The sequence below is a fragment of the Macrobrachium nipponense genome, chromosome 43 (genome assembly GCF_015104395.2).
Source record: "Macrobrachium nipponense isolate FS-2020 chromosome 43, ASM1510439v2, whole genome shotgun sequence".
In the NCBI taxonomy this organism is placed as follows: domain Eukaryota; kingdom Metazoa; phylum Arthropoda; class Malacostraca; order Decapoda; family Palaemonidae; genus Macrobrachium; species Macrobrachium nipponense.
This window is the reverse complement of record NC_061104.1, coordinates 10,234,855-10,242,354: the sequence shown is the minus strand read 5'-3', so window position 1 is coordinate 10,242,354 and position 7,500 is coordinate 10,234,855. Positions and strand designations below refer to the sequence as shown.

General features: G+C 31.8%; 1 long non-coding RNA gene across 1 annotated transcript in view; it reads right to left on the bottom strand.

Moving 5' to 3' along the window:
* The window catches only part of LOC135213519 (uncharacterized), an 856,968-nt gene that overhangs the window by 2,185 nt on the left and 847,283 nt on the right, over positions 1–7,500 (bottom strand). Inside the window, exon 11 of the long non-coding RNA XR_010314152.1 lies at positions 1–412. This exon is cut by the window's left edge and continues 2,185 nt beyond it. This is a non-coding gene — a long non-coding RNA (uncharacterized LOC135213519). The remainder of the gene's footprint in view (positions 413–7,500) is intronic.

Genomic DNA, 7,500 nt, shown 5'->3' with positions numbered 1-7,500 from the left:
TTTCTGGCAGAGACCACAAGATTGAAATACCTTTGTTCAATTACTTTGGCGTCTGCGATGTTCATCACATTTATTGAGATATGAGCACAAACCCGTATCTCGAACGACTGTTTCCTACAAATAAATACGCAGATTCCTGAAGCAAATCGTATCTTCAAATAAATGCATGCATTCTGGAGCAAGTGGTTTTAAAATCATACACACATACACATAAAGAAACATTCCGTAATTACAGACGACTTTGAAAAGTTCGATGAACCCCACGGAGTACAATACGTATTTCCTGCATGGTTGCGGCGATACCAAGAAAAGCCATAGACCCCTGAGTGTTGAAAATCATTTCTCTGAACGACCTCCGTTCTGTGAATAAGTTACTGCCGCCGCTTTAGTATTCTGCGTCACAACCACCTTCCTGAGAGAGAGAGAGAGAGCTGTCAGTGAGAAAACGGACGACGATTACATCACACCTTTAATTTATACATGTACCTACATATCTGTACGAGCACTCTGTTCCATCGCTGTAATGCAATATTTACAATCTTTCATCTACAGGTGGCGTCTTTATTACGGAGTCCAAAAATGACAAGGGTTATGCAGGTTGGGCCACATTCAATCAAAATAATGCGGGGTGAAAAGCTTTCATCAACTGCCGGATCTCTTTCCCACGTCAGTCAACAAAGTCGCTTTAAATCACTAACAAAGAGAAGTTATGTCTTGTTAAGGAAAGAATACTGAGCAATTTCATGTAATTCAGCTTCTAGACAAACACCGTTGTTAGTAACTATGAAGACTAAAATTACTAACAGGGTGTTTCTTGATTTCTATGATAAATAAAAAACATGGTTCATATTTTACTTCCAATTTCCTACATGTATGTTATATCTATATATATATATATATATATCTATATATATATATATATATATAGATATATATATATATCCTAGTGGAGAATAAAGAATTAAAGACACGGACTACATTATATGCATACATGCATACATACGCGCACACACACACACACACACACCACACACACACATATATATATATATATATATATATATATATATTTTATATGTATATATATATATATATATATATATATATATATCTATATATAAATAGTATATATATACACATATAATATACAGTTTCCGTGAAATGGACCACACCCAGCAGGTGCTAGGTTTGTGGTTCTCTGTTAATCTTTCAGTATGCTGTTGCCTGCCCCATGACCTTTTCAACCCTGTTTGGGAACCACAACTGACAACAACTTTGAAGTATGTAATTTACTGCCTCGGTCAATAGGCACAAATGACACATATATGGGAACATTCCATTAAAGCGTGTTATCCTTCTGATGCCCAAGGCGGTAATTTTGTAGTGTCGGTGGTTTGTCGGCAGTGGTGGATCTTAGTTGGAGCCCCTTCTTCGTATCACAGGAAGAAAGTATAAATATATATATATATATATATATATATATATCATAAATATATATATATATATATATATATATATATAATATATATTATATATATTATATATATATATATATATACAGACTGTGAGAGGGAGAGAAAGAGACAAAGGGCGAAATTAGCATACCTCATTAAGGCGGAAATGTGCACAGCGGAAAGAGTAAATAACAAGAGCACAACATCGTTCGGGTGACTCACGAGAGACGGAGATTCACCGCTTGAGATTTGGAATAACAGTTGCTGGCAGACTGTAATAAAACTAGTGGGCCAGTTTGGCATCTTCCTGCGGCAAACTTGATTTGATAAGACTTAATGAATACCGATGACGGAGAAATAAAAAATCACACAACGCCGTTCTTGTAATATATTACAAATATTAGACAAAAAAAAATAATTCTTTGTAATTTACAGTTCAAACAAATGTGAAATTTTACCTGATCTGAAACTTCTGAATTTCAGGCTTCAAATTCGAAAGTCTCTTTATGAACACTATTACAAAATATGAAGGCTAAAAGGTAATTCTAAATTTTGTGGAAATTCGCATATTTGGCACGAAGATTTATTCATACTTTTTACGGTGTACTTTACTTTCGATGCAATTGTCTATTTACATAGGAATCTTAATCGTGAAGAAAAATATACTTTACTTGCGATGCAATTGTCTATTTACATAGGAATCTTAATCGTGAAGAAAAATATACTACTGTGAACGCAAATAATTTTCACTGCAATCCTATGTACATACATTTCTTTTCACTGCACACTACACACACACACATACACACAAACAATATATATATATATATATATATATATATATATATATATATATATTATATATATATGTGTGTGTGTGTGTGTGTGTGTGTGTGTGTGTGTGTGTGGTGTGTGCGGACTTAATTTTATGAATTTTACAAGTTCAATACAGGTTTTATGTTGCTGTCACACTTGAACATTTCGTTATTCCTTTCTTGCAAAATATTCGAATAAGAAAATATTCAAATAGGAGAAAATCTTTGCAGAGGGAACTTGCATCATCCAATGCTAATCTGAATAACTACATCTCAACGATTCCAATTTATGAGTATATGATGATCGTCCAGATATCAATTTTATGCTTTTTTTTCTTTTTCCATTTTTTTTACCTTTTCTTTCTTCTTTCTTTCTGAAGACTAAAATGTCACTTGTTTTAAACAAGGACTGTCATAAAAATGTTCAGGAAGTCAGTGTTATTGGTTATCCACAAATTAGCATGATTTACGTTAACAAATATTGTAAATTCTATAAAAAAAGGTGTAAACATTTGCTTGTTTACACCAAATCTTTTTCAAATTAAAGAATTAATGGTAATTATTATAAATAATGTTACATAAAAATTAGTATAGCCTATTAAAAAAAGTAAGAATATTTCCGTGTAAAAAAAGAAAAATAGGTTCATAAACAACAAAGATTTTGTAGTAATCCATACAATATCTATAAATATGGCTTGTCGACAAAAAATCCTGACTTAAAGATCAGACTTAAGAAAATTCATGTAAAAGCAAAGGGAACATTAGCTTTCTGGCAAAAGAGGATTCTTATAGCAAATAATTGAATGTAATTTGCATTGAAGACATAAAATGTATTTTTCTATATGAGGAAATCAACAGAGCATTATTTTTACTTAAGGCGATGGCCTACTTACAAAAGAAATTCTCAAGTGAATTATTTTGAAACCTGGTCCCGAAAGTAAGAAATTTATAAAAGATAAAATTCGAATACCTGGTTCTCTCCTCTCTTTTCGGATACAGAGATCCACAATTTTAAAGGACGAGGTTTGTATCCCTTACGGTGGATAACCTGGTAATTCCATTGGTAATTTTTTTTTCTAAATTTAATATATTCTATTTCTACATTTTATAAGTCTGTTAATTCTGATTCTTCCCACTTTTTAGTGTTATAGTACTACCATTTTTTTTTCAACAGAATTCCCGAATATTATGCTTCGAAATTCGCTTATTCTAAAAAAATGTTTAGTAGCTGCACTATCTCTCATTTTCGAAATCAAGTTATTCCCTTAATTGTTGGTCTTATAAATCCGGCAATTTTGCTAATTCTTCTTTTAATTCTACCATTCCTTGTTATAAACCGGTAATTCCACCATTTCTTGCTTCTATCGGCCCGGGAATCATAATTTTTCGAAAAAAAAATCCAATAACACAAGCATTTCTAATTTACAGCCCCGGTAATTTCACTATTTTTAGAACCTCGATAACTATACAGTAACTCTAGAATTACAAAGTTTTAGAAGTCGTTAATTCTATTATCTTTTTGCTACCCTTTAGTTCGTTTATTCGAATAGTTTTTAAATATCGTATATAGTTACATTTTATTCTTTAGTAGCACTGTAATGCAACCATTTCTCCTTCTTCCTTTCATATCCATATCTATAAAAGTATATATTTCTAATTAATACTATAAATCATTCATTTGTGTAGACGCAGATTCAAGCAGTGTTTCTCATCTATTTTTTGCAATACTACTGGCTGACTAAAATGCAATAATTTGTAGCAAATAACTCAGCAAATCGCACGGCTTGAATTTTACATGCTAAGACAATCAGAGATATGAGAAATATTACAAAATAAAATTTATACACTGAAAGATATCAAATGGATAATACGCTAAATATAATATAAAGTACTATACACAATGTAAAATATTCGTTAACAATTTCGACATTACTTGCAAAACAAGAGATATATATAGAATATCTTCTAATATTTAAGACAACTTATAATCAATGTTACATTACCTTTTCGTGTCTGCGGTTAGTACACGATTCACATGAGTATTACAATTATCACCAATTCACAGTGAACTTTAATCAATAAAGAATCAGTGAATATGAAGCTCTCTATGTAATTACATGTGTATATATGCTGTATGCATATATATATATATATATATATATATATGTGAATAATATATATAATTGTTCATATATTTTTACATAATTTGTACATATATTTTTACAAACCTCTTTCCTCTAGAGGAGTTGCTTCCGAAATATGTTAACCATATTAAACTTAGCAAGACTTCTCTTGATATGAGGACACGACATACACACACATACACACACCCACATACACACACACCATATATATATATAATATATATATATATATATATATATATATATATATATATATATTAATCACATGCATGCTTGTATGCACTTAAACGAACTCATATGTACAGAGAATAACGGTATCATTTCCTTGCCTTTCGTTAAGCGGATTTGACGTAATATTGTCAGAGCAGCAGCGAAAGGTACACTGACACAGCTTACGAAATACATGAATTCATTGCATTTGAAAGATGTAATTTCCAAGATTAGGGTCATTACGTCAGTCCTTGATTTCACTCTTTTCATTTCTTCATTTCTAAGGCATTAATAATCTATTCCGGTATACTTGATATTTTTTTCTAATGAAAACAGTACGCTCATGTTATTAATTGATAAATAATCATAAGTGAAAGCATAAGCTGGGCTTTTGTCCACAATTTTACTGTAAATGATGAAATTATAAATTACCTTGGAAAACTTCAACAAAGCCTAGTTGAATGAGAAAAATAAGTGCATTTATTTTCGAAGAATATATAGAGGAAAACTGAAAGTATAAAAGCACTTTCTGAGAGAGAGAGAGAGAGAGAGAGAGAGAGAGAGAGAGAGAGAGAGAGAGAGAGAGAGATTGTTATATAAGGGGATGCCTGCCAGAGATCCAGAGATACCGAGAATGAGGATAAATAAAAGGAGGCAAGCAATACTAAGAAAATCACCCGAAAATGTAGGTATAATTTACATGCAAAGTATGTAAACTGTTGAACAGTTTCCAGGAAAACTGCTTTCTCTAAAAATATGAATTATACATGGACCAATTTCGACACCTTAAAAGTTCTATTCGTCGTTTTTTGAAGAGGTGTCTATTTGATAAACTATATTTAAAGCATTTTATACGGCCAAATAATAAAATTTTGAACATCTCTGATTACAGAACATTATAGAAAAATAATGATGTACGAAATTTGTATAATTGTTTTGTAAACATAAGCGTTATGTTCTTCAGTTATAATATAGATTAATGCAATTAGAAGATGAGCAGATAATGAATATAGACAACACACACACAACACACAACACACACACATATATATATGTGTGTGTGTATACATTGATGATTATGATTATTCTAATAATATACAAATATTCACACACTAACATTAAGCTCTTTCCTTTTCCCTATCATTTTAATCTAATTATGTTACCTCATGCTGTTTTTCCCGTCGTTCCTTAATTAAGCAATGTATGCGCACCCAAGCCATACATATGCTTAATACAGATTGTAAGCACGTTAAAATATAACTATTTAGAATTTTTTCAACAAAACAAAATGCTCTTGAAACTGTCTTTAATTGTACTCTATTTTTTTCAAAAGACCCCTCGCATATTTACTATCCTAAAGGACAACTTACCATTATTATACGTTTAGGTTTAAGTGAAAGCATGTCTACTTATTTATTGTAGTCCGAATTTTTTTTCTTCGTCATATTAGGAAAAAAGAAACTGAAAACAGGAAAATTCATAAACAACTTTTAATTATCTCAGTGGAGACAAGACCACATGTGAAACTATAAATTTGAATAAAGCAAATCGAATGAATTTGAAAAGAAAATCAAAAAACTGATATTAATAAGAGAATAAAACACCAGACTGAAAAATCGTAAGGCAACAGCAACTAGAACGCACTTTCGACACGATCTGTTTATATGTCAAAATGCCAAAATTGAAGATGTATCAATGTATCAATGTACACAGAAAAACGAAATCTAAACTTATCTAATATAAGAATGAAACAATGAATGGGAAAATCACGAGACAACTTCCACCTTCATCACCTCTTATATCATACTGCAGATGGGAAGCAGTAATGCCCACGTAAATTTTGAAAGAAACATATACAGCAAAGCGCTGAACGGAAAAATCGCGAGGCAGTGACGAGTTCCATTGCATAGGTACAAACTAGCGTACATTTTTCCCTCCCCGCGCGGCAGTGTCAACTCTGTGAACTGTGAGTCCAGCAGCGTCTGTTCAGCCAGCCAACCAAAGCAACCACCGGTTCTTCTGAGAAGGCTTGTCTGGTACTAGGCGAAATTACGGTGTTCGGGGAGACTCGGCGGCCGATATTAGACAGCGGGAAGCTGCTTTACGTCTCAGCCAATAAGCGAAAGGGTTGACGACGTTCGAGGGAGCACCCGCGAGTAGAGAGAGATATCTCATTCGGAATCTCAGACCTCGTCTTCAAAGCATAGGTCACTTCCGATGGATGAGCGACTGATGTGACAGTCGAGAGAGAGATGGAAGTGCTGTGTTGCAAACAGGTTTTAACAGAAATGAATTATCATTGCATCTCTAACGGAAAACTTTCGATCTTATAAGATCATTGTGAATACTTACTTGACTTTGGTATTTCATCTATTTCTCTTACTCTTTCAAAATGAAATCTCGGAAAAGGAAACTGAATTATCTAGAGAAAGAGAAATTAATATCACACCACAATATGCAGAGCTGCAATTTATTTGTATATTTTGCATTAATATTTTATACTTGGTTGATAACCTATTTGCAAAGTTTTCAAGATCGCTCCTTAAATGATTTAATGAAGCTATTAATCTTCAAGAAGAACAACAGTATTCCATAAAAAATGACACGTGAAACCAACTGAAAAACTTATATACGATACAAAAGTTAATGTGGAAATAAAGAAATATGCCACCAAGTGTTATAAAAAAAAATATGAAAAATCTAATTAAAACTAATAAACTGTTACCTTTCATTTAATTCATGGCCAAAACATACATGTGTATATATATATATATATATATATATATATATATATATATATATAGTGCGTGTGTGTATACATATATATAACACACACATATATACCTATATACCATATATATATATATATATATTATA